This window comes from Pseudophryne corroboree, chromosome 10, assembly GCF_028390025.1.
Source record: "Pseudophryne corroboree isolate aPseCor3 chromosome 10, aPseCor3.hap2, whole genome shotgun sequence".
Lineage (NCBI taxonomy): Eukaryota > Metazoa > Chordata > Amphibia > Anura > Myobatrachidae > Pseudophryne > Pseudophryne corroboree.
This window is the reverse complement of record NC_086453.1, coordinates 228,411,579-228,428,897: the sequence shown is the minus strand read 5'-3', so window position 1 is coordinate 228,428,897 and position 17,319 is coordinate 228,411,579. Positions and strand designations below refer to the sequence as shown.

Genomic DNA, 17,319 nt, shown 5'->3' with positions numbered 1-17,319 from the left:
CGACTGTGACTGAAATGACGGGTTGGTTTGGACCCCCACCAAAAAAGAAGCAATTAATCTCTCCTTGCACAAACTGGCTCTACAGAGGCAAGATGTCCACCTCATCATCATCCTCCGATATATCACCGTGTACATCCCCCTCCTCACAGATTATCAATTCGTCCCCACTGGAATCCACCATCTCAGCTCCCTGTGTACTTTGTGGAGGCAATTGCTGCTGGTCAATGTCTCCACGGAGGAATTGATTATAATTCATTTTAATGAACATCATCTTCTCCACATTTTCTGGATGTAACCTCGTACGCTGATTGCTGACAAGGTGAGCGGCGGCACTAAACACTCTTTCGGAGTACACACTTGTGGGAGGGCAACTTAGGTAGAATAAAGCCAGTTTGTGCAAGGGCCTCCAAATTGCCTCTTTTTCCTGCCAGTATAAGTACGGACTGTCTGACGTGCCTACTTGGTTGCGGTCACTCATATAATCCTCCACCATTCTTTCAATGGGGAGAGAATCATATGCAGTGACAGTAGACGACATGTCCGTAATCGTTGTCAGGTCCTTCAGTCCGGACCAGATGTCAGCATCAGCAGTCGCTCCAGACTGCCCTGCATCACCGCCAGCGGGTGGGCTCGGAATTCTGAGCCTTTTCCTCGCACCCCCAGTTGCGGGAGAATGTGAAGGAGGAGATGTTGACAGGTCGCGTTCCGCTTGACTTGACAATTTTGTCACCAGCAGTTCTTTGAACCCCAGCAGACTTGTGTCTGCCGGAAAGAGAGATCCAAGGTAGGTTTTAAATCTAGAATCGAGCACGGTGGCCAAAATGTAGTGCTCTGATTTCAACAGATTGACCACCCGTGAATCCTTGTTAAGCGAATTAAGGGCTCCATCCACAAGTCCCACATGCCTAGCGGAATCGCTCTGTGTTAGCTCCTCCTTCAATGTCTCCAGCTTCTTCTGCAAAAGCCTGATGAGGGGAATGACCTGACTCAGGCTGGCAGTGTCTAAACTGACTTCACGTGTGGCAAGTTCAAAAGGTTGCAGAACCTTGCACAACGTTGAAATCATTCTCCACTGCGCTTGAGACAGGTGCATTCCACCTCCTATATCGTGCTCAGTTGTATAGGCTTGAATGGCCTTTTGCTGCTCCTCCAACCTCTGAAGCATATAGAGGGTTGAATTCCACCTCGTTACCACTTCTTGCTTCAGATGATGGCAGGGCAGGTTCAGGCGTTTTTGGTGTTGCTCCAGTCTTCTGTACGTGGTGCCTGTACGCCGAAAGTGTCCCGCAATTCTTCTGGCCACCGACAGCATCTCTTGCACGCCCCTCTCGTTTTTAAATAATTCTACACCACCAAATTCAAGGTATGTGCAAAACATGGGACGTGCTGGAATTTGCCCAGATTTAATGCACACACAATATTGCTGGCGTTGTCCGATGCCACAAATCCACAGGAGAGTCCAATTGGGGTAAGCCATTCTGCGATGATCTTCCTCAGTTGCCGTAAGAGGTTTTTAGCTGTGTGCGTATTCTGGAAAGCGGTGATACAAAGCGTAGCCTGCCTAGGAAAGAGTTGGCGTTTGCGAGATGCTGCTACTGGTGCCGCCGCTGCTGTTCTTGCGGCGGGAGTCCATACATCTACCCAGTGGGCTGTCACAGTCATATAGTCCTGAGCCTGCCCTGCTCCACTTGTCCACATGTCCGTGGTTAAGTGGACATTGGGTACAACTGCATTTTTTAGGACACTGGTGAGTCTTTTTCTGAGGTCTGTGTACATTTTCGGTATCGCCTGCCTAGAGAAATGGAACCTAGATGGTATTTGGTACCGGGGACACAGTACCTCCAACAAGTCTCTAGTTGCCTCTGCAGTAATGATGGATACCGGAACCACGTTTCTCACCGCCCAGGATGCCAAGGCCTCAGTTATCCGCTTTGCAGCAGGATGACTGCTGTGATATTTCATCTTCCTCGCAAAGGACTGTTGGACAGTCAATTGCTTGGTGGAAGTAGTAAAAGTGGTCTTACGAGTACGACTTCCCCTCTGGGATGACCATCGACTCCCAGCAGCAACAACAGCAGCGCCAGCAGCAGTAGGCGTTACACGCAAGGATGCATCGGAGGAATCCCAGGCAGGAGAGGACTCGTCAGAATTGCCAGTGACATGGCCTGCAGGACTATTGGCATTCCTGGGGAAGGAGGAAATTGACACTGAGGGAGTTGGTGGGGTGGTTTGCGTGAGCTTGGTTACAAGAGGAAGGGATTTACTGGTCAGTGGACTGCTTCCGCTGTCGCCCAAAGTTTTTGAACTTGTCACTGACTTATGATGAATGCGCTGCAGGTGACGTATAAGGGAGGATGTTCCGAGGTGGTTAACGTCCTTACCTCTACTTATTACAGCTTGACAAAGGCAACACACGGCTTGACAAATGTTGTCCGCATTTCTGTTGAAATACTTCCACACCGAAGAGCTGATTTTTTTGGTATTTTCACCAGGCATGTCAATGGCCCTATTCCTCCCACGGACAACAGGTGTCTCCCCGGGTGCCTGACTTAAACAAACCACCTCACCATCAGAATCCTCCTGGTCAATTTCCTCCCCAGCGCCAGCAACACCCATATCCTCCTCATCCTGGTGTACTTCAACACTGACATCTTCAATCTGACTATCAGGAACTGGACTGCGGGTGCTCCTTCCAGCACTTGCAGGGGGCGTGCAAATGGTGGAAGGCGCATGCTCTTCACGTCCAGTGTTGGGAAGGTCAGGCATCGCAAACGACACAATTGGACTCTCCTTGTGGATTTGTGATTTCGAAGAACGCACAGTTCTTTGCTGTGCTTTTGCCAGCTTGAGTCTTTTCATTTTTCTAGCGAGAGGCTAAGTGCTTCCATCCTCATGTGAAGCTGAACCACTAGCCATGAACATAGGCCAGGGCCTCAGCCGTTCCTTGCCACTCCGTGTGGTAAATGGCATATTGGCAAGTTTACGCTTCTCCTCTGACAATTTTATTTTAGATTTTTGAGTCCTTTTTTTACTGATATTTGGTGTTTTGGATTTTACATGCTCTGTACTATGACATTGGGCATCGGCAGACGACGTTGCTGGCATTTCATCGTCTCGGCCAAGACTAGTGGCAGCAGCTTCAGCACGAGGTGGAAGTCGATCTTGATCTTTCCCTATTTTTGGAACCTCAACATTTTTGTTCTCCATATTTTAATAGGCACAACTAAAAGGCACCTCAGGTAAACAATGGAGATGGATGGATACTAGTATACTTATGGATGAACGAGCGACTGCCGACACAGAGGTAGCTACAGCCGTGGACTACCGTACTGCGTCTGCTGCTAATATAGACTGGATGATAATGATATAAAAAATATATATATATCACTACTGCAGCCGGACAGGTATATATTATATAATGACGGACCTGCTGGACACTGTCAGCACTGCAGACTCCTAAAGTAAGCTACTAGTATCAACAGGGACGTGCAGTCAGGGGAGGCAGGGGAGGCAGTGCCTCACCTGTCATACTACACAGTTTTTATTATAAAAATAATCTGGAAAATACAAAGTAATTATTTCTAACTTATAAATATAATCATATATAATCTTTGTAGTCTTCAAATCATTTTTATAGTGTAAACTCACAAATGCTGCACTGCTCCAGGAAGACACAGAGAGTCGTGAGGCAACATCCAGCGGAGCCTCCACTGTGATAATAAGAACGACCTGGTGCAGGGGGGGCGGGGCTCCACAGCAGCCAATAATCCCGCAGAGAAAACGGACCACTAGAGGCAGCTACTACATCTGCCTCAATGATGATCAGGTGACCTGTCCAGGACGTAACCAGGAAGTTCAGACTTCAGACAGCTCACTTCAGAGACAGAGCACTGCTGCTGCGGTGATGCTCCTAAGCCTCCTGTGCCCTAGCTAGGTAAGGTCCTGTAACACATTTTGTGTGCCTCAGCTCTGTGTACTCACAGTTCCCCAAAGTGAGTGAGTATGCTGTGCACTGTTAGCACACAGCTGATCAATCATTCTCTCCTCTGTGACATGAGCCTGCCTGCTGCCCTACACTGGTGCAGAGGTCAAGGCTCATGGGCACTGACAGCCCACCCCTGTGCACAGCATGCAGCAGTCTCTGTGTGATGCTGCTGGCTGAGAGCTCTGCACAGGGGAACCACAGGACTTTGGCTCTGCAATATCATACTCACCCATCTTGTTATTTTGATAAAAATCTGCACATCAGGAGCTGCCCTGACTGTAATCTGGTATATACAGTACTACATGTAGCATACTCTGCACATTTATACTGTATGTGATTAGTGGCAGTGACCAATCTGAATTGCCCAGGTGGAACCTTTAGCTACAGTATGTGTATTTAATATAGAATGCAGTTAATGTGTGTATAGAACACTTTAAGTTGTTGTTTTGTAGTGTTGCCCTCTGAAACTGGAATAACATTAACTGCAATTTTTGGTATTATTTTTAGTTTTGTGTGTGGTTTTATCACATAATTGCCAACATGTACTTTTTTTTTAATCTACACAGCAGTACTGGAATAAAAAGTACTGTAACTTTACTTTGTATGCTCCCTCTTCCCTCCTCCTCTCTTCAGTGCCGGGTCATTTTGCCGGGACCTGCCTGACTCCCCTTTCACATAGACGTGCAAATTACCGGTTCGAGAATTTCGACCCGGTAATTTGTAGATCAAGACGGGTATTTTGTCTGTGTGAAACGGTCAACCCGTGTCGAAATTCCAGTGTCTCCGACCCTGGTAGATTCCAGGGTCGAAGTCTCGGGAATTACTACACGGGTCGACCCTTTCAGACAGAAAAAGGACCCTGGTGTTTCATGAAATTACCGGGTGGAACTGCTTCATCCGGTAATTTCATTTTCTGTCTGGTATTATATTAGCGTAGGTATCACTGCATGCTGGCTGTGAGATGATCAGCTGCTGATGGGCTGTACACTCACTGGGTGTTTCAGGGGTCATTAATATTGCTGTCTAATGATTACTTCTCCAGATTCCAAAGTGTGTGTAGGTTCCTCTATACTCTTCTCTTACAAAGCCGGCAAAAAGGTCACATCTAGTTTTGTGTGTTCATTTAGGTATGCTGCAGTTGTTTTATGTGAAAAAGTTGTATGTGTGTCAGACTGGTAACCGGATAAATACAGTAATGATTTATAGTAAACGTCAGAGGCAGGACAGACTTTACATATTTATTTATTGCTAGCCAGACTTTTTAATTCTGTAAATCATCCTGAGGTTTCGGTTCTGACCATACAGCGATACCAGCTTGCAAGTTAAGTGACAGACAAACCCTCCAAAATGTTACATTGACTGTAATACATACACAACATGCTTGGTAAAAGGGATGCAGTGAGGATACCGACTGACGGGATCCCGGCACTGGAAAAACTGACAACGGAATCCCGTACGCAGCTAGAACACCGGCGTTGACATCCAGACAGGACATGGGATCCCGGCATCTAAATACCGATGCCCGTAATCCTGATCCTTCTTTCAGCGGGATGCAATCACGTGGGAGGGGGGGAAAGGGGGGTTAGGTTTAGCCGTCAGAAGAGGGTTTAGGGTTAGGGTACAGTACTCCTCTATTGGGCTCATATATGCGTGTGTAAATCTGGCTCTGATACAAGCCAGTGCCTCCCCAGCCATTTACCTCACCGCACGTCACTGAGTATCAAGAAGATAGAAAAAAAAAAAACACCACAGGTAGGTGGTATACAATTATGGATGGACGAGCGACTGCCGACACAGAGGTAGCTACAGCCGTGGACTACCGTACTGCGTCTGCTGCTAATATAGACTGGATGATAATGATATAAAAAATATATATATATATCACTACTGCAGCCGGACAGGTATATATTATATAATGACGGACCTGCTGGACACTGTCAGCTCAGCACTGCAGACTCCTAAAGTAAGCTACTAGTAGTATCAAGAAGATAGAAAAAAAAAAAAACACCACAGGTAGGTGGTATACAATTATGGATGGACGAGCGACTGCCGACACAGAGGTAGCTACAGCCGTGGACTACCGTACTGCGTCTGCTGCTAATATAGACTGGATGATAATGATATAAAAAAAATATATATATATCACTACTGCAGCCGGACAGGTATATATTATATAATGACGGACCTGCTGGACACTGTCAGCTCAGCACTGCAGACTCCTAAAGTAAGCTACTAGTAGTATCAAGAAGATAGAAAAAAAAAAAAACACCACAGGTAGGTGGTATACAATTATGGATGGACGAGCGACTGCCGACACAGAGGTAGCTACAGCCGTGGACTACCGTACTGCGTCTGCTGCTAATATAGACTGGATGATAATGATATAAAAAATATATATATATCACTACTGCAGCCGGACAGGTATATATTATATAATGATGGACCTGCTGGACACTGTCAGCTCAGCACTGCAGACTCCTAAAGTAAGCTACTAGTATCAAGAAGAAAGAAAAAAAAAAAAAACACCACGGGTAGGTGGTATACAATTATGGATGGACGAGCGACTGCCGACACAGAGGTAGCTACAGCCGTGGACTACCGTACTGCGTCTGCTGCTAATATAGACTGGATGATAATGAGATATAAAATATATATATATCACTACTGCAGCCGGACAGGTATATATTATATAATGACGGACCTGCTGGACACTGTCAGCTCAGCACTGCAGACTCCTAAAGTAAGCTACTAGTATCAAGAAGATAGAAGGAAAAAAAACACCACGGGTAGGTGGTATACAATTATGGATGGACGAGCGACTGCCGACACAGAGGTAGCTACAGCCGTGGACTACCGTACTGCGTCTGCTGCTAATATAGACTGGATGATGATGATATAAAAAATATATATATATCACTACTGCAGCCGGACAGGTATATATTATATAATGACGGACCTGCTGGACACTGTCAGCTCAGCACTGCAGACTCCTAAAGTAAGCTACTAGTATCAAGAAGATAGAAGAAAAAAAACACCACGGGTAGGTGGTATACAATTATGGATGGACGAGCGACTGCCGACACAGAGGTAGCTACAGCCGTGGACTACCGTACTGCGTCTGCTGCAGTGCTAATATAGACTGGATGATAATGATATAAAAAATATATATATATCACTACTGCAGCCGGACAGGTATATATTATATCATGACGGACCTGCTGGACACTGTCAGCAGAATGCGTTTATAGAATAAAAACACCACACGACGAGTGTTTAACTTTTTCAGGCAGACAATCACAATATACTGGTGGTCAGTGGTCACTGGTCAGTCACACTGGCAGTGGCACTCTGGCAGCAAAAGTGTGCACTGTTAAAATATGTACTCCTGCTATAACTGCTCCCCAGTCTCCCCCACAATTAAGCTGTGTGAGCAGTGAGCACTCAGCACAGTCAGATATACAGTATTACATAGATGATGCAGCACACTGAGGCTGAGCACAGATATGGTATGTGACTGTGTCACACTGTGTATCGTTTTTTTTCAGGCAGAGAACGGATTAATTAAACTGGTGGTCACTGGTCACACTATCAGCAAGTAGTACTCCTAATATGCTCCCCAAAATTAGTAAATCAAGTGTCTCTACTACTCTCTAGTCTACTCTAAACGGAGAGGACGCCAGCCACGTCCTCTCCCTATCAATCTCAATGCACGTGTGAAAATGGCGGCGACGCGCGGCTCCTTATATAGAATCCGAGTCTCGCGATAGAATCCGAGCCTCGCGAGAATCCGACAGCGGGATGATGACGTTCGGGCGCGCTCGGGTTAACCGAGCAAGGCGGGAAGATCTGAGTCTGCCTCGGACCCGTGTAAAAAGTGTGAAGTTCGGGGGGGTTCGGTTTCCGAGAAACCGAACCCGCTCATCACTAATTAGAATGTAGATGGATAGTATACTTAATGACGACACAGAGGTAGGTACAGCAGTGGCCTTCCGTACCGTACTGCTATATATAGTATACTGGTGGTCACTGTGTCAGCAAACTGCAAAACTAAAATGCACCACAGGTATAAAATGTAGATGGATAGTATACTTAATGACGACACAGAGGTAGGTACAACAGTGGCCTTCCGTACCGTACTGCTATATATAGTATACTGGTGGTCACTGTGTCAGCAAACTGCAAAACTAAAATGCACCACAGGTATAGAATGTAGATGGATAGTATACTTAATGACGACACAGAGGTAGGTACAACAGTGGCCTTCCGTACCGTACTGCTATATATAGTATACTGGTGGTCACTGTGTCAGCAAACTGCAAAACTAAAATGCACCACAGGTATAGAATGTAGATGGATAGTATACTTAATGACGACACAGAGGTAGGTACAGCAGTGGCCTTCCGTACCGTACTGCTATATATAGTATACTGGTGGTCACTGTGTCAGCAAACTGCAAAACTAAAATGCACCACAGGTATAGAATGTAGATGGATAGTATACTTAATGACGACACAGAGGTAGGAACAGCAGTGGCCTTCCGTACCATACTGCTATATATAGTATACTGGTGGTCACTGTGTCAGCAAACTGCAAAACTAAAATGCACCACAGGTATAGAATGTAGATGGATAGTATACTTAATGACGACACAGAGGTAGGTACAGCAGTGGCCTTCCGTACCGTACTGCTATATATAGTATACTGGTGGTCACTGTGTCAGCAAACTGCAAAACTAAAATGCACCACAGGTATAGAATCTAGATGGATAGTATACTTAATGACGACACAGAGGTAGGTACAGCAGTGGCCTTTCATACCGTACTGCTATATATACTGGTGGTCACTGTGTCAGCAAACTGCACAACTGAAATGCACCACAGGTATAGAATCTAGATGGATAGTATACTTAATGACGACACAGAGGTAGGTACAGCAGTGGCCTACTGTACCGTAATGCTATATATTATATACTGGTGGTCACTGGTCAGCAAAACTCTGCACTGTACTCCTCCTATATAATATTATACTGGTGGTCCCCAGTCCCCACAATAAAGCAGCACACTGAGCACAGATATGGAGTGTTTTTCAGGCAGACAACGTATACTGGTGGTCACTGTCAGCAAAACTCTGCACTGTACTCCTGCTATATAATACAGCTGCTCCCCAGTCCCCACAATTAAGCAGTGTGAGCACAGATATATGCAGCACACTGAGCACAGATATGGAGCGTTTTTTTCAGGCAGAGAACGGATAACTGGTGGTCACTGATCAGCAAAACTCTGCACTGTACTCCTCCTATATTATACAGCTGCTCCCCAGCCCTCCCCACAATTAAGCAATAATGCACAATCAAGTTCAACAATAACGGAGAGGACGCCAGCCACGTCCTCTCCCTAACATTTCCAATGCACGAGTGAAAATGGCGGCGACGCGCGGCTGCTTATATAGAATCCGAATCTCGCGAGAATCCGACAGCGGGATAATGACGTTCGGGCGCGCTCGGGTTAACCGAGCCATACGGGAGAATCCGAGTATGGCTCGGACCCGTGTAAAAACGGTGAAGTTCGGGGGGGTTCGGTTTCCGAGAAACCGAACCTGCTCATCACTACTCATCTTCAGTCTATTCTGAACACCTCACACCTCACAATATTATTTTTAGTCCTAAAATTTGCACCGAGGTCGCTGGATGACTAAGCTAAGCGACCCAAGTGCCCGACACAAACACCTGGCCCATCTAAGAGTGGCACTGCAGTGTCAGACAGGATGGCACTTCAAAAAAATAGTCCCCAAACAGCACATGATGCAAAGAAAAAAAGAGGCGCAATGAGGTAGCTGTGTGACTAAGCTAAGCGACCCAAGTGGCCGACACAATCACCTGGCCCATCTAGGAGTGGCACTGCAGTGTCAGACAGGATGGCACTTCAAAAAAATAGTCCCCAAACAGCACATGATGCAAAGAAAAAAAGAGGCGCAATGAGGTAGCTGTGTGACTAAGCTAAGCGACCCAAGTGGCCGACACAAACACCTGGCCCATCTAGGAGTGGCACTGCAGTGTCAGACAGGATGGCACTTCAAAAAAATAGTCCCCAAACAGCACATGATGCAAAGAAAAAAAGAGGTGCACCAAGGTCGCTGGATGGCTAAGCTAAGCGACACAAGTGGCCGACACAAACACCTGGCCCATCTAGGAGTGGCACTGCAGTGAAAGGCAGGATGGCACTTCAAAAAAATTGTCCCCAAACAGCACATGATGCAAAGAAAAATGAAAGAAAAAAGAGGTGCAAGATGGAATTGTCCTTGGGCCCTCCCACCCACCCTTATGTTGTATAAACAGGACATGCACACTTTAACAAACCCATAATTTCAGCGACAGGGTCTGCCACACAACTGTGACTGAAATGACTGGTTGGTTTGGGCCCCCACCAAAAAAGAAGCAATCAATCTCTCCTTGCACAAACTGGCTCTACAGAGGCAAGATGTCCACCTCCTCCTCATCGTCCGATTCCTCACCCCTTTCACTGTGTACATCCCCCTACTCACAGATTATTAATTCGTCCCCACTGGAATCCACCATCTCAGGTCCCTGTGTACCTTCTGGAGGCAATTGCTGGTGAATGTCTCCACGGAGGAATTGATTCTAATTCATTTTGATGAACATCATCTTCTCCACATTTTCTGGAAGTAACCTCGTACGCCGATTGCTGACAAGGTGAGCGGCTGCACTAAACACTCTTTCGGAGTACACACTGGAGGGTGGGCAACTTAGGTAAAATAAAGCCAGTTTCTGCAAGGGCCTCCAAATTGCCTCTTTTTCCTGCCAGTATACGTACGGACTGTCTGACGTGCCTACTTGGATGCGGTCACTCATATAATCCTCCACCATTCTTTCAATGGCGAGAGAATCATATGCAGTGACAGTAGACGACATGTCAGTAATCGTTGGCAGGTCCTTCAGTCCGGATCAGATGTCAGCACTCGCTCCAGACTGCCCTGCATCACCGCCAGCGGGTGGGCTCGGAATTCTTAGCCTTTTCCTCGCACCCCCAGTTGCGGGAGAATGTGAAGGAGGAGATGTTGATGGGTCACGTTCCGCTTGACTTGACAATTTTCTCACCAGCAGGTATTTGAACCTCTGCAGACTTGTGACTGCCGGAAAGAGAGATCCAACGTAAGTTTTAAATCTAGGATTGAGCACGGTGGCCAAAATGTAGTGCTCTGATTTCAACAGCTTGACCACCCGTGAATCCTGGTTAAGCGAATTAAGGGCTCCATCCACAAGTCCCACATGCCTAGCGGAATCGCTCTGCTTTAGCTCCTCCTTCAATGTCTCCAGCTTCTTCTGCAAAAGCCTGATGAGGGGAATGACCTGACTCAGGCTGGCAGTGTCTGAACTGACTTCACGTGTGGCAAGTTCAAAGGGTTGCAGAACCTTGCACAACGTTGAAATCATTCTCCACTGCGCTTGAGTGAGGTGCATTCCCCCTCCTTTGCCTATATCGTAGGCAGATGTATAGGCTTGAATGGCCTTTTGCTGCTCCTCCATCCTCTGAAGCATATAGAGGGTTGAATTCCACCTCGTTACCACCTCTTGCTTCAGATGATGGCAGGACAGCATCTCTTGCACGCCCCTGTCGTTTTTTAAATAATTCTGCACCACCAAATTCAATGTATGTGCAAAACATGGGATGTGCTGGAATTTGCCCAGATGTAATGCATGCACAATATTGCTGGCGTTGTCCGATGTCAAAAATCCCCAGGAGAGTCCATTTGGGGTAAGCCATTCTGCGATGATGTTCCTCAGTTTCCGTAAGAGGTTGTCAGCTGTGTGCCTCTTCTGGAAAGCGGTGATACAAAGCGTAGCCTGCCTAGGGACGAGTTGGTGTTTGCGAGATGCTGCTACTGGTGCCGCCGCTGCTGTTCTTGCTGCGGGATGCAATACATCTACCCAGTGGGCTGTCACAGTCATATAGTCCTGAGTCTGCCCTGCTCCACTTGTCCACATGTCCGTGGTTACTTAACATTGGGTACAACTGCATTTTTTAGGACACTGGTGACTCTTTTTCTGAGGTCTGTGTACATTTTCGGTATCGCCTGCCTAGAGAAATGGAACCTAGATGGTATTTGGTACCGGGGACACAGTACCTCAATCAAGTCTGTAGTTGCCTGTGAATTAACGGTGGATAACGGAAACACGTTTCTCGGCACCCAGGCTGCCAAGGCCTGAGTTATCCGCTTTGCAGCAGGATGACTGCTGTGATATTTCATCTTCCTCGCAAAGGACTGTTGGACAGTCAATTGCTTACTGGAAGTAGTACAAGTGGTCTTCCGACTTCCCCTCTGGGATGACGATCGACTCCCAGCAGCAACAACAGCAGAGCCAGGAGCAGTAAGCGTTACACTCAAGGATCCATCGGAGGAATCCCAGTCAGGAGAGGACTCGTCAGATTTTCCAGTGACATGGCCTGCAGGACTATTGGCGTTCCTGTCTAAGGAGGAAATTGACACTGAGGGAGTTGGTGGTGTGGTTTGCAGGAGCTTGGTTACAAGAGGAAGGGATTTAGTGGTCAGTGGACTGCTTCCGCTGTCACCCAAAGTTTTTGAACTTGTCACTGACTTATGATGAATGCGCTGCAGGTGACGTATAAGGGAGGATGTTCCGAGGTGGTTAACATCCTTACCCCTACTTATTACAGCTTGACAAAGGCAACACACGGCTTGACACCTGTTGTCCGCATTTGTGTTAAAATAATTCCACACCGAAGAGGTGATTTTTTTTGTAATTTGACCAGGCATGTCAATGGCCATATTCGTCCCACGGACAACAGGTGTCTCCCCGGGTGCCTGACTTAAACAAACCATCTCACCATAAGAATCCTCCTTGTCAATTTCCTCCTCATCTTCAATTTGACTATCAGGAACTGGACTGCGGGTGCTCCTTCCAGCACTTGCAGGGGGCGTGCAAATGGTGGAAGGCGCCACCTCTTCCCGTCCAGTGTTGGGAAGGTCAGGCATCGCAGCCGACACTATTGGACTCTCCTTGGGGATTTGTGATTTAGAAGAACGCACAGTTCTTTGCTGTGCTTTTGCCAGCTTAAGTCTTTTAATTTTTCTAGCGAGAGGATGAGTGCTTCCATCCTCATGTGAAGCTGAACCACTAGCCATGAACATAGGCCAGGGCCTCAGCCGTTCCTTGCCACTCCGTGTCGTAAATGACATATTGGCAAGTTTACGCTTCTCCTCGGACGCTTTTAATTTTGATTTTTGGGTCATTTTACTGAACTTTTGTGTTTTGGATTTTACATGCTCTCTACTATGACATTGGGCATCGGCCTTGGCAGACGACGTTGATGTCATTTCATCGTCTCGGCCATGACTAGTGGCAGCAGCTTCAGCACGAGGTGGAAGTGGATCTTGATCTTTCCCTATTTTACCCTCCACAGAGGTAGGTAGAGCAGTGGCCTTCTGTACTGTACTCCTATATTATATACTGGTGGTCAGCAAAATTATGCACTGTACTCCTACTATATACTACAATGCAGCACAGATATGGAGCGTTTTTCAGGCAGAGAACGTATAATACTGGTGGTCACTGGTCAGCAAAACTCTGCACTGTACTCCTCCTATATAATACTGCTGGTCCCCAGTCCCCACAATAAAGCAGTGTGAGCACAGATATATGCAGCACACTGAGCACAGATATGGAGCGTTTTCAGGCAGAGAACGTATAATACTGGTGGTCACTGGTCAGCAAAACTCTGCACTGTACTCCTCCTATATAATACTGCTGGTCCCCAGTCCCCACAATAAAGCAGTGTGAGCACAGATATATGCAGCACACTGAGCACAGATATGGAGTGTTTTTCAGGCAGAGAACGTATAATACTGGTGGTCACTGGTCAGCAAAACTCTGCACTGTACTCCTCCTATATAATACTGCTGGTCCCCAGTCCCCACAATAAAGCAGTGTGAGCACAGATATATGCAGCACACTGAGCACAGATATGGAGCGTTTTTCAGGCAGAGAACGTATAATACTGGTGGTCACTGGTCAGCAAAACTCTGCACTGTACTCCTCCTATAATACTGCTGGTCCCCAGAATAAAGATATTTGCAGCCCCCTGAAGCAAAGTAAGAGGACGCCAGCCACGTCCTCTCACTATCATTTCCAATGCACGAGTGAAAAATGGCGGCGACGCACGGCTCCTTATATAGAATCCGAATCTCGCGAGAATCCGACAGCGGGATGATGACGTTCGGGCGCGCTCGGGTTAACCGAGCCATACGGGAGAATCCGACTCTGCCTCGGACCCGTGTAAAATGGGTGAAGTTCGGGGGGGTTCGGATTCCGAGCAACCGAACCCGCTCATCACTAGTCTTAATTAGGGAATTATTATAAACAATGTCTTACATAACACGTGGTGGTAGCATGTGTTTGATGGTTAGTATCTCTGGGGGGTACTAAGATTGGAAGAGTGATAAAGGGGAGAGAGCTAACGTACAAGCTAATCAGCTCCTGACTACCATGTTACAGTCTGTGTTTGAAAAATGACAGTTATGAGCTGATTAGTTGGTAGTTTATCTTTCTCCACTTTATCACTCTCCAAGGCTTAGTACATCTATCCCCTTGTCCTTTACACTTTATCCAATCTCTCTCTGTCTTCTTCTCTCTACAGATTTGTAAAAATTATCTCTCTGGGCTTTGTACCTGTCTGTTAACTTGGCTATTCTTTCTTTTTATATTTGCTTATTCATTTTGCTCTTGTCAGGCCGCCGATTCTTGTGCCCTGTTCCCTACTGGTGCTCCGCTTAGTCTGGCTTCAAATGTCCCGTGGCCATTGTCCTGGTTATTGATCTGATCCCCTTCTTCAGCCTCAGTGACATCCTTAGGATCCATCAAGGGTCACGCACTGTTAGGCAATTTGTAGTCCCGTGTCAGACCTTAGCGTATGAGTTCAGTTGGAATGATAAGGCACTAGTAGCTACCTTATTGAATGGACTTTTAGACAAAATAAAGGATGAGCTGGCAACCCGGGATCTTCCAGTGAAGTTGGATAATCTTATTTCCCTGGGCGTTAAAATTAATCTTCGTATTCAAGAGTGAATGGTTCAAATGTGATCAAGCTAAAGCTCGGCCAGTTCTCCATGCATTATCTCCACCTGCGTCTTCCAAGAACCCATGCAAATACATAGATCTTGTCTTACTCCTTAAGAATGCTCAAGAGAAGTTGTGTTTATGCTGTGCTGCCCTAGGGTATTTCCTTGGTTCTTGTCCAACCAACCTGGGAAACACTAGAACCTAAACTGTTATGAAAAATTCAGGTTAGGGGTGTTGTGGAAACCTTCTCCCACTTCATATTGAGAAATTGCCCAAGAATCCAACTGCATGCAACTTCATGTCACAACCCGGGTTTGTTACCCCTGTCGCAGGGACACTTACCGATCCTGACACCTGCCAACTCGTTCTCTGGGCACCATACATTCATCCACTGTCACCCCCAGGGGATGCAGGCTCCATTGTTTCAGGCCTGTTAGGCCTCAGTCCCTAGCTATCGATACCCAGAGTACTGCAGCCCCTGATCACCTGACCGCGATCTGGCCAATCACTAGTCAGCCTGAACTGCTCCATACCACCTGATGCTGCTCAGCCAATCCTGGCTGGTTCTGGGGTATATTTCTAGCCTCTGCCTTTCATTCATCACGAGTACAATGTCTTTCATAACTGAGTGAAGCTCAATTGTTTGGTATACTGCTGGTGCAGTTTTGTTTCCACATGCTACATAGATTCCTGATATCGCTCTACACCAGTGCTTTTCAAGCTGCACAGATAATTCCAGTTCATTCGTACTACACAGATTCCGCTCTTGGTTCTCCAAAGCTACCATCTGTTTGGGTGTTCAGTCTGCATCCGGTCCTGCAACCATCTGAGTGCTCCCCGATTCTGGACTATAGAGACAGCCCAGTTCAAGCCTGGCCAATACTCTGCCAAGTTTTGCCACTCAAGCATCCTGGACTACAGCTACCAAGTAAGAAGTGTGTCATTCATATCTACATTAACCATCCAGTATTAGCCTTATCAATCTACTGCTACACATCTCTCTACCACATATATTATCCTATCACCAACACTGAAGTCCCTGGTGGTCTAGTGGATATGATCCGGCATCTCTCCGCCGACACCCGGGTTCATTTTCTGGTCAGGGAGGTATCTTTCCTTATGCTAGAAATCCTTCTCAGGCCTGACATCATTATCTATACACATCCAGATTTATATATATATATATATATATATATATACACAGACTTTTCCCTGACACTGGTTCAACAAACAAACAGAAGCGTGATACTTCCTTTCCTTCCCTGTAGTTCAAGAATTTGGACTTTCAGTAAAATCTCTGCTTCGACCTGTCTTTTTGACTGCCATGGATGGAAGTCAAATAACCGAGGGAACAATCATTCATCAGACTTCACTGGTGACCCTACGTATAGAATACATCCTGGTGTACTCAAGACTTTTACATTCCTTCAAAGAATCTATTTGTGGCCCGATATGAAAGTAGATATCCAAGATTTTATGTTATCATGTTCCAAGTGTGCACAGCCCATGGTCTCTCGGCAAGCCCCAGTAGGGTACCTTCAACCAATATTTCATTGGACTTCATCTCTGTATTACCTGTCTCCCAAGGCTAAACCAATACCGTTTGGGTTGTAGTTTACAGATTCTCCAAGAAGGCTCAGTTCATTCCTTTTACCAGTTTACCATCTGCTATCCAGCTTGCAAAGATCTTTCTAGGAGAGATTTTTCATTTACATGGTCTTCCTACAGAAATCCTCAGAACAGGAAGTTCAATTTATAGTTAAGTTTTGGAAAGCTCTGTGTTCCGCCCTTCAAGTGAAGTTGAAGTACTCCTCAGCTTATCATCCACAGACTAACGGGAAAACTGAAGGGGTGAACCTAGAATTAGAGACCTTCCTCAGACTGTATATCACATCGTCATAAGATACTGTAACTGGGTTGATCTGCCCTGGGCAGAGTTTGCTCATAACTTTCGGTATCAAACTGCCACCAACCTTTCTTCACCGTATTCGTCTAACATCCTCGTATTCTGGACTTTCAATCCTTCCCTTCCAAAGATGTATGGGCAGCGTCTGCTACTCTGCAGCAGTTTTCTCAGATTTGGAAAGAGGTCCAATAGCCCCACAAGAGCGCCTCTGCTCATTATAACATTTTTGCTGACTGCAAATATCGAGCAGTACCAAGCTTGAAACCAAGCTATTGAGTTTGGCTCTCAACTTGCAATTTATGCCTCAAAGTTCCTTCCATGAAGTTTGCCCAA

General features: G+C 46.3%; 1 long non-coding RNA gene across 1 annotated transcript in view; it reads left to right on the top strand.

Annotated features, from left to right (window-relative positions):
• Positions 1-3,853: 3,853 nt before the first annotated feature.
• LOC134965447 (uncharacterized) overlaps positions 3,854-17,319 on the top strand; it is a 205,381-nt gene continuing 191,915 nt past the window's right edge. Inside the window, exon 1 of the long non-coding RNA XR_010188366.1 lies at positions 3,854-3,934. This is a non-coding gene — a long non-coding RNA (uncharacterized LOC134965447). The remainder of the gene's footprint in view (positions 3,935-17,319) is intronic.